Source organism: Pogona vitticeps, chromosome 5 (genome assembly GCF_051106095.1).
Source record: "Pogona vitticeps strain Pit_001003342236 chromosome 5, PviZW2.1, whole genome shotgun sequence".
NCBI lineage: Eukaryota > Metazoa > Chordata > Lepidosauria > Squamata > Agamidae > Pogona > Pogona vitticeps.
In genome coordinates, this window is record NC_135787.1 from 174,162,610 (window position 1) to 174,181,690 (window position 19,081).

The window sequence follows — 19,081 nt, forward strand, 5'->3', positions numbered from 1 at the left end:
TAACACTTAGTCTTTAAGATGCCAAATGTTTTTGACTTTTTATTTGTTTCTTTGGATTTTCCCTGATAAACTTGTAGCGTGAATTCTTAATGAATAACTTATACTGAAGACAAGATGCTAAACACTCCAAACAAAGATGTTATTTCACCATCTTGTTCTATTGATATGCAGAATGTGTACAAAAGGCTGGAGCAGATTCAGATGTAGGAGTGAAAACTGGTGGAAGAAACATCAATAATTCACAATACATAGATGACAGGATAATGGGCACAAAACATTAATGACTTTAAAATTACTGCTGAGGAGAATACAGGAAGAAAATGCAAAAGCAGAATTACAGTGGAACATTAAGAAGACAGAAACCATAACTACAAGTGAATTATCTAACTTTAATGCTGATGATGAAGAAACCAGAATTGTTAACAATCTTCTGTACCTTGGTTCAATAGTTATTCCAATTGTTAATCAGAAGACCGAGACTTTGAAAGATAGCTATGCAGAAACTATAAAAGAGGAGCTGACAAAAGAGATGCCAAAAGTAACAATGGGGAAGGTTCAGGAGGAAAAGGCAGGAAAGGAGAGGAAAAAGAGGGTGGAGTGTGAGGCAGGAACAGGGGAGATAAAAAGGAAGGAGGGGCAGTTGTCGCCTGGTTGGGAATGGGTGTGGATGGAGGATCTCTGGACGGGATTATGGGAAGAGACTAAGAGTGCCTAAGGAGGAGGCAGATTATAGAAGAGGAGAGATTCCACCCAGACCCTCTTATTGGGGAGAAGCCGAGGCGAGAGAGTGGAGGAGGAGACAGAGAGGAGAAAGAGAGAGTTGAGAGAGAAAGGAGAGAAAGGTTGGAATGGAGAATAAGAGAGATGAAGAGGAAGAGTTACAGGGAGGACCCTGGGAGAACCGAGACCCCGAGAGACGAACCCTGTGGAATGACGATTGGGAGGACGAGACCATGCCCTTGATGGAAGGTTCGACAGGGCAGACCACAAGAGACTGGGTCCCTCCAGATCTATAGGGACCATGGAACACCAGCTGTGGAAATCCGTTCCTGTTTAAAGATTGGAAACCCCTTTGGGACCCATTGGCAGAAGGAGAAAAGACTCACAATCATGTTACGGACACTTGTTTATTATTAAATGCACCAATAAATATTTCACCTGTTTTGAAGCAACAAATTCTACTGATTTCTTTGAGCCGAACATGAAGCCAACAGTCAAACCCTCACAATGTATCACTGGAGGCCAAAGTCAAGATCATTCATGCTTTGCTCATCATCCACAAAAAAAATGTTTTTATGGAAATGAAAGCTAACTTGTGAAGAAATCTTATGCGGAAAAGAAGCTCAGGTCTCTGGCTGCACAGCTGGAGGTTGGGAGTTCGATTCCCCACTGTGCCTCCTTGGCAGGGGCTGGACTTGATGTTCCATAAGGTCCCTTCCAGCTCTGCATTTCTAAGATGATGATGATGATTAAAAAATACCAGGCTCAAGTCAATCAAAATTACAAAAATATTGACTGGTATTACATAACAGATAAAATTTAAAAATAAAACCTAAGTATCTGTTAAATATCAACGTAGTATATATGATGTTCCTAATACTGCTATTTTTGGTAGCTCTGTTATTTCTGGAATCTGCAACTGTGTGAAATTTCTTGATATTTTTCCCAAAGCCCCAATGACAATGGAGACCACCAAGGTATGTTTCATTCACAAGTAAGATGTTTCGATTGCCAGATCTCTGTATTTTGTCAATTTTTCCAATTATTTAGCAGCTCTGGCATCTCCTGGAATTGCAATGTCAATGATCCAGACATCATCATCACCATTTTAAAAATCAATTCATTTTAAATGTCATGGAGGACAACTTTACAGATACCATGGACTTTCAGAAAGATAAGCAAGTGAGCTCTGGAGCAAACTAATCTTGAATTCTCATAGAAGCTAAAATGACTAGCTTCTGAAAGTCTAAGTACAACTTATTACCAAGAACGTATCAAGGTAGTTCAATGAAAGTCGCAATGAAACTATCTAGGAAAATAGTGGGCTATCCTTCATCATTTTATTAATTATATCTCAAGGCAATTCAACAATAAGCATTTATAAAATAACACAATTATATAAATAAATACTATGGAAAGAAAACCAAACCAGACCAAAGCCCCTCTCCAAATTCACTGCACCTTCAAAACCAGTTCAGACATTGTTGTTGTTAGTTGATAAGTCATGTTCGACTCTTTGTGACCCCATAGGCCAGAGCATGCCAAGCCCTCCTGTGCTCTGGACCCCATGGACTAGAGCAGTGGTTCTTAACGTGGGCGATAATGCCCCCCAGGGGGCGATTTCATTTTTCAGGGGGGCAGTAGAACGAAAAGGGGCGGCGTGGGAGCACTGGGGCAGAAGGGGGGCGGTAGGGGGGCACTGGAGGAAGCCAAACCTGTGAAGATGGCTGCAGCCTTTTTACAGTGTGCATGAATATATATTTTCCTCCAATCTTAATTTAGTTTCAGAGTTTTTGTCTTGAAATTTTTAGTTCCTGCATTGCGGTTTGTTTTTATGCCCTTTTTATATTTCTTTTTGCATCTTAAAATTCGCTTGCAACTAAATCATTAAATGTTACTTTTGGGGGGCATTTCATTTTCTTGAAATTGCATTTTTTTTCCAGGGGTCATTTGATTTAAGTGTAATAAATAAATAAATAAATAAATAAATAAATAAATAAATAAATAAATAAATAAATAAATAAATAAATAAATAAATAAATAAAGATATCATCACCATGGCGAGGGGGGCGATGATAACTTCCTCAATGGCTCAAGGGGGCGTTTCTTTCAAAAAGGTTAAGAACCACTGGACTAGAGCATGCCAAAGGCTCAGATTCAACAGGGAGTCAAAATGTCTGACATTCTGAGCCCAGAGGCTGAATACTTAACGCTAAATTTTCTTAATTTGGGGTTAGAAGGGGGGGTGTTTTATAAACAGGGGTGTCTTATAAACAGAAAAATACAATACATTGTTAACTTCTCAAATTTAAGTAAGTAAAGGATGCAGTCATTGGAATGGAAAATTTGCATGTCTACAGCCACATATTTTGGTCTATTAAAGACAAAATAGGTACAATTACGTCTCCTCCTGTGGGACCAGCATAGGAATGCAATAGACATGTGCCTTCTGTATGCTCTTGATCATCAACAGTCACAGGCTTTAGAACAAAAGCATGTCTCAGGTATGGAAGAATAAACAAAAACAATGTGATAAAAGGTATCAGACAGTTTCCAGGCCAACCTGCACTAGTTTGAGTGCACAAATTTTCTGGTGGTTCAAGGAATGCAGCCAGAATATTTTATTAAGACAATAAAAACAAATTCAATTCAAAGTAATCCATCCAGCAATCATCAAACAGCAAAAGAGCCACACAACCTGACCACAGGAGTATAAACATATACTTGTTACCTCTCAACAACCACTACTGAATTACAGCACTTTTTTGTGGTTTCTCACTCTAATAGAGACTTCCAAGGTTTATCTATAACACATACAGACTTAAACTGGCTTAATTAGTAAGTTGTTCATCTAAGCAAACCCTGAAAACTGAAGTTACAGTATGTTAATCAGGGTTATGGACCACTAATGATGAATTTCATTATGTTCATCACATAACCACAAAGACTCCTGAGGTCATGGATGGGAGGGGACAGCAATGTGGTAGCTGAAAAAAAGATTGATCAAGAAGGCAGAACCTTGCAATACAGACAGTATAGCTACAGATAAAAGGATCCTTTACAGGAAAATCTCATAACCGTATACTTCTTTCTGTACCTGTCAACTATCATCCCATTCTAAATACACTGTAGTTTCAGGATAGCAAAAGGCCAAGCAAGCTTGCCCAGATATACTGTACTGTCTCAATAGACTTTGCTAACTAAGGCAAGAGGGTAAACAAGAACAAAAGCTTTACCCTCTGAAAAAAGCAAAGCCAAGTACAGGTATTTGCTCTTAGATGAGCACACAAACATCACAGAAAGCTCTTTCACCCCAGCAGTTAGAGAGTGTGCGATCGGAGAAAGCTGCCTGGTAAGGTAAGGTGCTGTTTTCTGCTTTTTAAAAACTGTTCTGGGTGTTTTTGCAGCATGGTTTTGGGCCGGGGGGGTGTTATATTTCTGTGCTGTGGTGGGTCTTGGGGGGGATTGTTTGTTTTTCCCATTTCTGATGGGTCTTGGGGGGTTGGTTGCTTTTTGGAGTGTTTTCCCCCCGTTTCCAATAGGTCTTGGGTTTGGTTGCTTTTTGGGTCCCCCCATTTCCGATAGTTCTTGGGGGTTAGGTAGTTTTTTTAGGGTTTCCCCCCATTTCCGATGGGTCTTGCATGGTTCCCTTGCTTTTTACTTTGTTCTCTTTGCATTTCCGAACTGCCCCTTTGTTCCCTGTGCACCTCCGACTTGGTCCCTTTGTTATCTGTGCATTTACAATCTTCTCCATTTGTTTTCTGTGCATTTCCTACGGGTTTTGCATGCTTGATTGCTTTTCTTTTCTCCCCCCCCCCCCTTCGGTTGGAAGCGATTAATTGCATTTCCAATGAGTGTTGCAGTGATTTTTGTGTGTGTGATTTTTTTTCCTTTGGCCAGAATGGATTAATTGCATTTCAGTGCATTTCAATGGGAAACGGTGCTTCGACATACGGCCATTTCGACTTACGCCCATCTTCCGGAACAAATTAAGTTCGTAAATCGAGGCACCACTGTATATTAAAACCAAGCAAGTTTAATTCATTCAGTGTTGTCAGAGTACTGAAAATTTACAGGCCTGAACAGAAAAGAGCAGAAGTGATAATGAGCTACCATGTTGTACAAGTGTGTGATTTGCTGAGTCACAGTGACTCTGGAGAGGTGGTGCCTTGGATGATGCAACCTGAGTACAATATTGCATGACCCTGTTGTGATTGGATAAGAGCAGAGGCTCAACTGTATATATATGCACTGTATAGAGAACATGTCCCCTCCACCTTCATTTGATGATGCCATGCTGCCGCTTTCTACACTTGTATATATGCTGTAAATACACGTGTCGTGCTGGAGGAAGCTGACTGTGTCTGAGTGATTTATTTTGCCTTCTGGACCTGAAAAAACCTTAACTCTGCTGGATTCTATGCGGGTTCGCGGTAACAAGTGTCTACAGAAATTACACAACCCAACTTTTCAGACTAGCTGTCTATAGTAATTCATTGCAAAATCCAAGATTTTAGAAGCAAAACTATGAACAAACATTACTTTCCCCATTATCCCCCTGACAAACCCCAATCAAATTAGAAAATTCATTTAAAATCAATACTACTTTTTAAAAACCTGGCTTTCCAACAATACTATGTGGTTCATATTTGCTCCTTTTAAAGAATACTTTGTGGTCCCAATTTAATATTATAAAAGGAAAATGTATTTGTCAAAGATATGGGGGGAGGAGAGGAAGAATATACTAAGGATCATATATCTTTATAAAAAGTAAGAGGCATCCCCTGTATGTCTGAAAAATTATGCTTTCCTTTCATTCAAATTTTCTGAAATTTACCCACATGGTGGTTTTGATAATATGCAAATTAAAATTGATTAAAACCTTTTAACTAGTCCCCAACCCTAAAAAAACAAACGCAACAACCTAATAAGCAAACTTCAAGTTTCATCATAATTATGTTTATTCAGAAATAGAATCCCCATTAATCTATGCTTTGGGTCATGCCCCCAGTATGTTTCTTCCCACAGTCTCTTGAGGCACTGCAGCAAACTAGCAATGCTACCTAAAAGAATGTTTCTGAAAAGACATTTCATCACATAAAATATATAAATAGAGGATCAAAGAAGGCTGGAAGCTCTCCCGAATTCATCCTGGTGCTTGTTTCTCCCTATGGCTATATCAACAACACTACTATGAGATAGGTGGTGGCAACTCTCCTGGGCTCTGAATTAACCAAAGTGAGAGCAGCGGTTTAAGAAAACACCCTGAGATATTTAATTAATGGCCATTATCTTTAAAAGCAGTAACAGCAGGGAAGGCTCTTGAGCTTGCCCTCAGCACTGAGATTCCAAATGTCAAGTTTAATGACCCACAGAAGCATTCATTCAATGGCATAAAATCCAGCCACACAGTCACTATAAAATTGCAGGGGTGATTAAATCAACCCAGAATCACAACCTAAACATTTTTAAAAAGAAAACTTTTCAGCCACTCATTATCATCTTGACTGCAGTGTGTCTGTTTTATTTTAAACATGGCTATAAAACAGCAAAGAAATCAAAATTCTTAATTCTCCATTTAGCAGTGCTTGGAGCACCAAATGGGCATCAAGTGGACCTCCCTCCATTTCAACTCATCATTTTCTTCAGTTGTCCCCTACATGCCCAGCCTGTAGGTCAAAACATAAGTGATGAGGGAATTATGAACCTCCAGTTCTAGAAAGTCAGGAAATGAAGGCCTAAATTTATTTATAAAGGCTTATTTATTATATTTATATAACACCCTGTAACAGAGGGTTCTCGGGGATGCTGAGGTCAAAATGTAGGCCTAGTTACTCCATCTCAGAAATAATATTCTTGAGTGGGGGAAAATTAATCATAATAATTTTAAAAAGAGATTAACAGCACAATCTTATATACGTCAATGCAGAAATTACTCTTCTTAAGTTCAAGGAGTTCACTGTCACGTAAGAGGATTTTCACTGCATCTAAAACACTTGGAGCTTTTTAATTTAAGAAAAATTCCCATTCCTTTCCCCTCCAAAGCTAGGGGCTGGGGGGCAGGAACAGGAATGCTTGCCACTCTCTCTGATCAGAAGTAACCTTGCGAGTTCCTGAGCGCACCACTTTCACTCTCAACTGGCCGTGATCTTTCAAGCTTGACAACAGGAACCTCCAAGCACTGGTGAAAGAGCCTCAGCCCTTCCCCTCAGATAGGGAAGAGTGAAGTCAACCATGGTCTCAGCAGGCATGTGGAAGCAATCTGGTTAGGGCTCACCAATAGCTTTGTTCAGTTCTCCTGTTCAGTTCACATACTAATTCTAAAGAACTAGGATGAGACTTTTTGAAAGACACCATGTTGTGTTTACACCTATTTCAAATACAACATGCTACTTAACAGAGTAATCCATACAGTTTTCCTTGGCTGAAACCCAGTTGCTAGTCCCAAACCAGAAAATATCACTGAATCAATGGAATTTGCGTAAGTACAGTGGGGGCTTGACTTGAGAACTTAATCCGTATTGGAAGGCGGTTCTCAAGTCAAAAAGTCTGTAAGTCAAGTCTCCATTGACCTACAGTGCATTGAAAACCGGTTAATCCCGTAACAGGCCGTTTTTGTTCCATTTTGGTTTTTTTCTGGTCTGTAAATCAAATCTCAGTCTGCAAGTCAAACCTAAATTTTGCGGCCAGAGAAGTCTGTAACTCAAAAAGTCTGTAAGTCAAGCCGTCTGTAATCAAGGGTCCACTGTACTGATTTACCATTCAGCAATTGTTTCAAACTGGCTACTCCAGCTGGGACAAGCAATCAGATATAAACCACTGTGCTCAGGGGTCTTTTTTCACTGTAAGTGAGGTCTGGGACTGCAGACTTTAAATCAGCCATTGGATGGAGAGCAGTTTTCTAATTAGAGTGCTTTTCTACAATGCCTGGCGAAGATGGGGCATGTGGAGGAAACAAGAGCCAGTTCTCACAGTCACCACTGGATCATAACTGCTACACATGCACTAAATCCAATTCCAGCTTCTGTTGTCACAAATCTAAGCAGCTTTCTGAAGGCTGCTGGTAGTTAAGAAACTCTGTAATGGAATCTAACACACTTTTGTGAGGTCACAACTCTGTTGAGATGTTTTTAATAAAGATATGCCAAGGACTGAAGGTGCATAACAACATGCATACTACAACTGTGCTACAGGTCTTCCATAAAACACACTAAGAACAGCAGAGATTAAGTGGTTTTTTGCTGCTGTTTTTTAATTACAGATTATACTGCCTGGGGGATTGTGGGAACTGTGTTTTTTTAAAAAACTTCTCCAAGGCCCTGACAAAGGTATACAACAGTAGCTACAGTACTTGATAGCAGCAACAGTGAGTGCAGGAGACTGGGTACTACTACTGGAGTTTGCTGGGAATATCAAAAGTGTGTTGTTTATGTAGCGTTTAAAGCACTCTGATTTACATTTTAATTATGCAGGCTACATACTGCCCCTCCCCTCTATCAACCTCGGAAGGATGGAAGACTGGGTGAACCTCAAGCCAACTACCTGGGACTGAATCTAGGTTGTGAGCAGAGTTTTGGCTGCAGTAGTGCAGTTTAACCACTGCACCATGAGGCTCCTTACAGCCACAAAGCTCCTTGCCAAGCTATAGCAAAGCAGGATATACAGTATAGTACTGTACATGATGAAATAATAAATCTACTCCCATGTGATCATACATTACAGAACACAGGTGGTGGATTTCCATTCAACAAGCTTATATGAGCTCTCCTCTCAATCAGAAGTAAACATGCAGAATATTTAAAACAGCCGTATTAAACTTGGTGCCCTCCAGATATGCTGAAGTTTCACTCCCAACAGCCACAATTAGTATGGCTGTGGTAAGGAATTCCAGGAGCTGGAATCCAAAACAATAGAAAAGCACCAGGCTGGCAAAGGTTTGTTTTAAAATTAAATTTTAAAAAAGGGCAGTACAAGTCATGTTCCTGCCTGAGGAAAAGGGCAGGATGATGCGCATCACTGTTCTCCCATTTCTACATACAAAAGATGAAACAGAGCAAACTGCTTAACTTGATTTCAACACTGCCAACAGGACAGCATTATCTCTACACCACTGGAAAGCAGCAACCTAACTTTGGGGCAAAGGCCAGATCATGTGGCACATCTGTCTACCTTGTAACCTCCAGATCTACCACCTGAGGCAGCAATCTCAATCTGTCTAAGGGCAGGGCTGGTCCCAATATTTAATAAAAAAATTGAGGCATTCCTGCTTACATTCAATTCTTTCAGCTAATCTAATACATATTCAAAGCACACTGACATTTAATGAGTTTCTTATGTTTAGTTATACTCCTCAATTATCTAATGCGACCAATGAGAATCACAAATGTCCCCCCCCCAAAAAAAACCCACCAAGCATGTATGTTAAGATTAAAAGGGACTGTGTTGATTTTAGACTGGAATCTATAGTAGGCGGATGGAAATGAAGGCATTACTACAGTCCTCAGCTGGGAGTTGCCTCAGCCCTCCATACTTTAAAAATTTATTAGTACTTTCCTTCCCTATAATTTAGGCAGAAAAAAAATGTGCCTGTCTCAGTTGTTCCACTTGAGAATCTGGTGCTGGAAATTTAAAACTTTAAACAAATTATGGAATGTTTTATAGCTATATCAAAGAAGCCCTACTGCAGTACATCAAATGCCACATCACAATTTTGCACACAATGAAAACTACCAATATATGGACAATATTTTTGCAGGGGCAGAGAAAATGTGTTATCGTCCTTCATCCTCCACACAACCCCAACCCTTTTCATGACCATCAACTGGTTATACATTTACATGAGATACTGAGGACAATGAGGACCAGAAAACACTGTCAGGTGACTAATCCAAACAGTGATTCCTCCAGTGTAGCAATTTATAAACAAACTAAGAGCAAACTTGTCACAATCATCTCCAAACTTGCTGCCTCAAGCATGTCTCCTTACTCTGTATCCAGTTGTAATATGGAGAGCAGTAGTGGAAGACTGCCAAAAATCAAGTGTTGGGCGGGGGCAGATAAAATACTGAAGGACTTTAGCAGGTTTATTTAGTGTGAACTTTCATGGATCGCGATGTTGTTGATCCACAAAAATCACGCACTGAAACGTATCTATTGGTCCCTCCCTCCCAATGAATCAAAATTTCACACAATATTTAGCCCCACCCCCCCCAACCCCCCATTTTACTTTTGTCAGCATGTTCAGACAAATTAGTATCACTATATCTTTGGAAATGGTGGAAGGTGAAACACAAGTGGGCCACTTGTACAATATTAATTGCTTTTAGTGGTACAGTAAAAACACAGCTCTAACCTAGTTTACCAAACTACAAAAATTTCAGGCTATCTTGCTACAAGTAATTGGTGCATCAGTGTGTGTATGCATGCACACATGTACAAACAGACAGTTGCATCAAAGGAAACAAAATGGCATTACACAATCTATTCCTCCATCACTCCTTACTCCTCCACAGGGTTTATAGTTTTTTCCCCCTTCACTGTGAATTGAGAAAGTGGGAATTTATTACACTTTAAAACACACACACCTTAGGAATTCTGTTCCAATATTTTGCTATGGGTTTGTCCAATTTTTCAGATCCAAACCAAGGCAATAACAAAGGCTTAGAATGATCCCCAACTTACATCAAACTTCTGAAAAACTGCGCGGGGGGGGGGGGAGTTTCAGCTTTCCCCGCTTCTAACAAGATAATCTCTCTCCCTTTCACTATCTCATTGCAACCATCAGTCATCCTCACAGAGGATGAAAGAATCTACTTATTTGTATTCCTAAACAAGAGTAACATTAGCAAAAGTAAATCACACTGTAATAACAGCAAAGAAGCTGTTATTATCACAGAATTTATCTTAAATTTATCTGCTCTTTTTTTTAAAAAAAAATAAAAATTACATGAATAGCTTTAACACTTCGACAGCTTTTTTTTTTTTTTTTTGGCATCCAGAGTAGCACAGAAATGGGGAGGAGTGCCCTTCTTCCACTGTTGACCCACCCATCTCCTCCAAATTATGCCAAAGGTTTGGTTCCCTCTTTATTGCACTGTCAAAGATCGATCAGTTTTGCGACATTCTCTTCCACATTTTGAAATTCGGAGTTTCCGGAGGCGTCCGTTTCGACGACAATTCCAGCTTCTCGCACAGAGCCACCCTGCACCCTGAAGCGTCTTCGCTAGGACATAAATCCACCTTTGCCAGATATCCATCCCCACGACGACGTGTCCTTCCCCTCTCTCTCTCTCTCTCTCTCTCTCTCTCTCTCTCTCTCTCTCTCTCACACACACACACACACACACACACACACACACACACACACACACACACACACACACACACACACACACCCGTAGACAAAATACATCCAGGATATAATTCAGGAATACTCTTCCAAAAGATTCCACGCCTCAGACAGGTTTGGGGGAAGGAACGCAACGACCCGACCTTCTCCCATTGGGGTCTCTCGTACTCTTCCCCTTACCGCCAACTCTTTCCCTCGAGCCATTCATGCCCACGGCCACCGCGGAGGCGCGCGCGCGTGTTTGCAAACATTACTTCAAACCCGAGAAACTCTTAGCCCCCCCCCCCCATCCATGCAAACATGGAACCACTACTACCACGGGAAATCAGGCAGACCACCCCGTTTTCCCCTCCCCCGCCAAAGAACCCCCCAAAAAAACGGAGAGAGGGGGCCCCCGTGTCGCTGCAAGCCCCAGTGCCTACCTTGCTCAATGGGCAGTAACCGGGCTGCCCCCCGCCTGCCGTCCGTGCTCATCTTGGGAAAGTCCAGCCTCAGCCCGGCCGGGCCAGCCATCGAAGCAAACGTTGGCCGCATAATTTGCAACCCCCCCCCCCCGCTCGGCGGCGGCCCCTCCCCTGGCCTGCCTCCCTTTTGTTACCCGAGAGTTCCTGCTCGCTGTTTTAAAGGGTTTCCCTCTCTCCCGCTACAAACGCTCGCCTCTCCGGCTCCATTCGGAGTGACTCCCGCTCCAGAGGCTCCCACAGCAAGCCCACCCACCCGCGGCTGGACCCAGATCCTCTTTTCTTCCCTCCAACCCGCCGTCCCTTTTCTCCCCACTGCGCAAGGCGACCCCCCTCCTCCCACGGTTGTGCGTCTCGGTCGCCCTTCAAAGTTTAGGATGTGAATCCCACCCTCCCTTGTGTCCCTCTCTCCCTCCCTCTCCTCCTTTTCTCCTCCTCCTCCTCCTCCTCCTCCTCCTCCTGTGGCTTGCTTCCCACCCTTCCCTAGCCTGACCCATCCTGACTTCTTTCCAGTGAGCTAATCTGCAGCTGGCTGCAAGAGCAGGCCCCGTTGCCCTGGAAACCCAGAATACTTGGGGGGGGGGGAAACGACACGAAACAGGGCCTTCTGCTGGACAACTTTGGGGGACTGGGAGGTGCGTGGGAGGAGATACTGTATGGGAAGAGGTCTCTTCCCCCTCTTCTTACTTGCTCTGTACCTCCCCCCCCCCCCCCAGATTTAATGTCGGTGTTTGCTGCACATTTACGGTATATATCTTCCTTTAGGAAGGACGGTCCTCCATTTGTACTGCTGACCTGTTTGGTAATCCATGTCCTTCCTTTCTGGTGACATAAAAGTGGGGACCCTACTCTATACCCCACGCCTGTGAGTTTCCCTGGCAAAGCAGAGAAAGGCGAGGCTTTGATTAGTAAATGTATTTAATCAGTCCATTCTCATTTTTTAAGTAAAAAGGTGGTTGTTTTTGTTAGGTGCTGTCAATTTGACTCTGACTTAAGGCAATCCTCAGGACTGGGCACTCTCCAGAATGTTCTGTCCTCAGTAGCCCTGCTCAGCTCCTTGCAAACTCAAAAGCTGTGGGTTCCTTTATGGAATCAATCTGTCTTGTATTTGGTCTTCCTCTTTCCCCGCTGCCTTCAACTTTTCCTAGCATCATCATCTTTTCTAGAGAGTCTCGCCTTCTCATCATGTGCCCAAAGTATGACAGCCTCAGTTTCATCATTTTTGCTTCCAGGGAAAGTTCTGACTTGTTTTAATCTTTCTGGTGGTCTGGGGTATTCACAAAGCTCTCTTCCAGCATCATACATCAAACAAGTCAATGCTTTCCCTATTTGCTTTCTTCACTGTCCAGCTTTCACATCATACAAAGAAACTAGGAATACTATTGTGTGGATTACCTCAGCCGTCATCTGCAGTGACACAGTTTGTTGTACTTAATGATCTTTTTCAGTTCCCTCATTGGTGCTCTTCCAAGTCTCAGTCTTATAATTTCTTGGCTGCAGACTCCATTTGGGCTGATGATTGAACCAAAGTATATAACATATTTAAATAGTTCACTTTCTTCATTGCCAACATCTGTAGTCTGATTGGGGTGGGATGGGGGCCATTTTGCAAGAAAAGATGCAAACCACACAGCAATATAATTACTGATGTATGACAGTTCTGTATGAACTTCAGATGTGAATTCACTTTCAGGAGTTGATATTCCGGCAGTTCTGTTCAGATCATTTTTACCTAGCTAGATATCTCAACAAAACTACAGCAACTTATGTTGGTTTTCCTTCTACAGTATACATATCCAATAAGCTGCAGAAGATTCAAGGCACAGGACATTTCCGAGTTATTAAAAACTATGCCTTATTCATTTATTTGATCTATAACTCATCTTTCTCTATATATTGCATCCCAAGGTGGTTACCTCATCAAAATCTTGTGCAATATGATGAGCAGTAGAATATTGACCATTGTCGCTTGAAGTGTATTTTTTTTACATTTCCTTTCCTTATGACCCATTGACATTTTTCTCTATGTATGTCATAACTATATATACCTGCCAATTGAGAACACTTCATATATCTAGTGATTATTTTGCAAATGTTTTTGCCATATTAAGTTGTCACAAGACTTTTCATTATTCCCCAATCCATTTTGTTTAGAATTTTATTTCCTACTAGCTTCTAGGTTCAAAAGACATCATCACATGCATTTCTGGGCAGTCACTGAATGTATTCATAAATGCAAACAATGCGATAAAGAGTATCAGTTGATTTCTCTTTTTCCCCCATCTCTTATTTAATTGATGTTTCCACCCCTCATTTATTTGCTCTTAATAATGCAGTCAGTTCACAAATACATACTGTACCATGTGTTGCTAGAGACTGATCTGAAACATGCCCAGTTCATACAAACCATAAAATGCACAGACTCTGCTGCATTTCTTGCACACTGTTCCTTCTCATTTGAAGGCAATTGGATAAGGAAGCTACTATCTTATCTTCACAAACCCATCTAGAGAAAAGCACTGGCCAAAATGCCCATCCGGATCCTGTGCTCCTGCTGTGGCTTAATATGTACTGTACTCCACCAAAATCTAAACAGATTCTCTGACTGCCACCTACTGTATAAGGAGCCGCTCAGAACTCTAGGATCTATATACTTCCATTCAATCCAGTTCTTCTTAAAACAAAACCTTACTTTCTTATGTTTACCTTGGTTTTGCCAACTTCAGTCTGTAGCCTAGTAACCCAGTTCTCCTTGTGACTGAGAGCCAGACTTTCCAGAGATTCCATGCATTTTAAGAGTTTGGTAGTTCTTTCATTCCATCTCATAGTCTCTGTTGTTCTTTCAGGATTCACAGATATTTTGAAAGGAAAAAAAAACACCACTCACTTTTCCTTGATTTTAATCTGGGGGAAGAATGAGGTCGCTGAAGAGTGGATGCACATTTGATGTAGATGCTTTGAATCTTTTACTATTAGCTGCTACCTCTCTCCATATGTAACTGGGAGAGGGGAAAAAGATGGCTATTATGTTACTTGTCCATCTTTTACTCTATATGCTAAATATCAGCAGCTCTCAGCTGTTCCTCCTAGGGCTTTAATTCCAAACCCCTTACCATCTTGGTTGCCTCCCTCTGGATGTGTTCCAACTTCCTGGTCCAGCTGGCAGAGCAGAACTTTCAAGAAAGGATAATATTAAATGTTTTACTATTCTGAAATTCTTTAATTTTGTATAATGAATTTGAAATGTGAATAATAAAAAATAAAGGAAATGTAACATTTGGGGTCAACAGGGAATAGCTCACACAAGGATCTTCTGTTTTACTTTGCATTTCTATTTTCATATATGAAATATTGGACAACATGTATAATCAAATTTCCCATCCACCCTTGCATAAATCCCACTGAAAAGGCAGTAAAAACACTGGACTCCTCATTCCTGGTCTGGGACTATGAAACATTTAGATTATGCCCATCATATTCCTGGAAGACAAAGGTATTTTTCCATGTGTGTTTATACAACATCCAAGCCTTGTGCTGGAGCATTCGAGATCCATTTAATGAAGCACTGTCCAAGAGACCCACATCACAAACAATGATCCCATTGTAGTGTACAATATGCAGTCGAGCTTTTGCTCCAAGGGCCTTGGCGCTTAATAAAAGGGAAATTGACTAGTCTTTAACACAAAGCAGAAATAAGCTCTTTAAAAGAATATACGGAATTTGCTAGGAAGATAAGCCATGTGCAAGATAATGTCTCTTTACACCAATTATACTGATATAAAAATTAGGTGACAAATTACTCATTGTACAAAAATTACAATGAGTAATACCACTTTAAAAAATATTGCATACACTTACGTTAAATCACTTCTATCAGATTATTTTGGAGGATTATTGTGAAATAATGTTAGGCTCAGCCTCAGTAAATTTAGTGATGCTCCAAGGATTTATACAAAATATGTCCTGTAGTGGCTTAGTTGACCCATTTAAGAAAAAAATAAGGGGGGGGGAAGAAACTAAAACCATGGTAAAGAATTAAAAAACCTGTTCATTATTTTACAATATTTTAATTCAAGTATCATAGAAGCGGGGTGGGGCAGGGCAGGAGAAACTTACATAAATGTGCATACATATGAAAAAGAACATGCATACAATTGTTGCAGTGATGTGTAGTTCTCTGAATGTTATTAGATGGCATCTCCCATCAGCCCCACCCAGGACAACCAGTAAGTAGTGAGGGACAATGGGAACCAGGCTGGTGCTCAACTTCTGTCCTCTGATCACTCTTGCCTTTCACAACAAGGAATCCACTTGCCCCATAACCCCCCTTTATCTGCCGGTAGAAGGTCCTGTTCTGAGTCTTCAGGTGGCTGAGCATGGTACTATTGGAGAGGTGGCCCAAGTCCTGCCAATGCCTAAGCACCTTCTTGCAGTGCACAAACTCAGCCATGCAAGCAGCTGTTGCACACTGTTGAAAAACTGGAGCTCCAGTTTTTTTTTTTACTGCATGTTCCTAACAGGGATTGCTAACTTGTCATCACTACTGGTTCTAGCAGGTGGTGGGGCAACAGGAGGAGCAGGAGTGATTTCAGTGTCACATGCTTCTGAAATGGTGTCCATCTCAGTCTCCTCCTCCTTCCTATCAGATGTATATGTACTTGAAGGAGAGTTCCCAACAACCACAATGCTGCTTTGCCCAGGAGAGATTTACTGGGAGGGGTGGCTGGAGGTACATAAACCTTTCCTCAAATATGATGAAGCTGCATGGCTATGGCTATGGAAGGCAATGTCTGGTGCTCCTCATAAATCTCTTTCCCAACCACAAAAGAAGCAGCACTGTTGACGATGTCTGAGTGCTGATGCTGTCTTTATCCTCCTGTGGCACATCAGCTTTTTGGGAGAAAAGTGCATTCTTCCCCATCCTTTTGGCCAATTTCTCTGGCTGCCTTCGCTGGGTTGCACAAAGATGTTACTGGAACACATCTGAGGTTCACTCATCTCAGTCCCACCTTCAACCAGAAGCTTCTCTGCCACCTCCTTGGAAATCTTTTACAGGTTTTGCTCTCATCTCTGTTCCCCTCCCTTGGGAAATTCATGGCAACCCCAGTTATAAGGCACTGAGTTCTCTGCTTCCCCTATCTTTGGTGCCAGAATGTATTTTATTTCTCAATAAATCACTCCAGGATGCCTGAGAAGTAGGTTTTGCCACCACTTCTTTCTCTACCAAGCAGAAAACCAGCCTTTTGTTTTCAGATTTATAGGAGTAAATAGGACTCTGAATATTAGGAATTATTAGTACACATATACAGAATGATCAAATTTGGATTTAGATATATTCGGAACTATCTGAATAGGCATTCTGAATACTGTGTTTTCAAATCCAAATGCACATCTGTACTGATATGCCTACTTCCACCTAGTGGTCACACTTTGCTATTGCAACACTATTTTTTTAAAAAAATTACAGCATTTGGCAGTACAGTACAATGTTCTATTGTACAGTAAAATCCTGTCACTAGCTTTAAAACTTTCAATTAAATAGAACTGACAAATTTAAAATCAATTTGGGCAGTTCAATAGTAAAAACCATTAAGAAAATGCAACTTTGTATAATTCTGTTTTAATTAATTTCTTACAAACTTAGAGGTATGGTGCCTGATGAACTTTTGTAGGAAGTTTGCTCTAATGGGAAGGGGCCACCATCTAGAAAGCATGGTTATTTGGTGTTAGCTCTTTTGGCTTCCTTGGGAACCACAATGTTTTACATCAAGAACTGCAATGAGATGGCGGGCCAGATAGAATGGGAGAGACATTCTGACAAGTTCTGTACTTTTACCCATACTGCCATTTCTGATATAATATCTGTGTCCATTTATTCCTCAGTACAGGCCAGCTCACTCTTTAAAGAATGCAGAATTGCTGACAAAAATGGCATATATGATACAGGAGCAAGTGGATGAACCCCTGATCTTTTGGGTAACTTTATTATGTTACACCTTGTAATGCTGCAAGCCAGTGAAGTGGATAGAGCATCAGATTAGACCTGGAATTAAATCTCTTCTTGCCTGCCTATGGAAACTCACTGGAGGGACTGTGGCAATGGGAGGACATTATTTTATCTCACTTACCTTGAAAATCCTATTAAGGTTAAATCATAAGGTTGAAGAACATTGACTGCACCAAAAAACAGCTACTCTGCTATTGTTGCCAATATAGATGTGGGGGGAAAGTTGGCATATGGATTTGTTACAAGGTCTAGTCTCCAGGTTTGTAGTTTGTGAACGGTGGAAAGTTTTAAAATCTTTCCCTGCTGGAGAAAGCACTGTGGATCCACAACTGGGCATGGCAGGTGACATTAATTGCCAAGTCCTTTCCGCTGGGCAACAACTGAAGGAATTTAGAACAAGTAAAAACATGCCTTTAATTAAGGAGAGCTCCTCCCTTTGGCCCAAAGTTGTCTTCTCGTGCATGGCCAAGCCAATGGGGCAGTGAGCTGCTTATCACACAAATTAAATCAACATTTTAAATCTGTCCATAATGAAATGTGTGGGGAATCTTGCAGCTGGCATCAGGGTATATACAACTTAATGAAGAACTGGTTCAACAACACCAAATGTCCATGAATTAAGCTTTGGCTGCAACACTATTCTTAAGAATAACAACATGCTCTATTTAAATTCAGCGGCCAGTATCCTACTACTGATGGCCCCAACAGAGAAGACCCGTTGGATGAAATGGTGGACAGTAAATCAACACTGAAGTGCATCCTATTGAGTCAATGGGCCTCTTTTTGTTGGAGTTAGCAATAGGATACTGGCCCTGTAGAACAGATTCTGGTTAAGCATATACTGTATTGTGGACTCCCAGTGTGGTGTAGCAGCGGACAGAGCAACGGACCAGGACTCTGGAATATAGGGTTCGATTCTCCGCTTGGCCATGGAAATTCACGGGGTGGGGGAGTAGAATTGCTAAAGCCTTAAATATCGCACCTTGAAAGCCCTATTAGGGTCGTTATTAGTCGGTTTCGACTTGACAGCACAGAACACACGCGCACAAAGGTATACAGGGGCTACAGCCCACATTTCACCGAAACCGTTGCTCAATCCTATACACGTCTGATGCAAGCTAAGCTGAGATCTAGGTACGTGTGTAGGGCTGCCCCTTTATCGCCGAGTGACGAATTTCCAGGAGGTGGTTGCATACCACAAAGAACATCGCAAAGAAAGATTGCTTGATATTGCTGTAATAATATTCCATGCTGTGGAACGCACTTGCAAACATACATACTGTACATGAGAAACTTTAGTTGAGACTTAGTGCAGGTGCGGGGAACACAACTAATTCCAAGTAGACTTAGATAAGATCGAGGGGTATGGCTCTTCCTTCCTTTGAAAAGAAAGATTTGTCCATATTTCAGAAACTCGTCTCATTTCCAATGTGTTAATTCTGAAGTACAGTATGTATTGTGGTTTAAGAAAGAATTCTTATAATATCCTATCCCCCCCCCATCCTATTTCAGTGTCCTTAAAGAGATACAGCCCATTACGAAGCT

At 41.3% G+C, this 19,081-nt stretch overlaps 1 protein-coding gene across 4 annotated transcripts in view; it reads right to left on the reverse strand.

Annotated features, from left to right (window-relative positions):
* Positions 1-19,067, reverse strand: part of DENND2A (DENN domain containing 2A) — a 94,864-nt gene extending 75,797 nt beyond the window's left edge. For all 4 annotated transcript variants that reach the window (XR_013536732.1, XM_072999975.2, XM_078376246.1 and 1 more), the window contains exon 1: positions 11,491-19,067. The gene's annotated coding sequence lies outside the window, so the exon portion shown is untranslated. The remainder of the gene's footprint in view (positions 1-11,490) is intronic.
* Between the last annotated feature and the right edge of the window lie 14 nt (positions 19,068-19,081).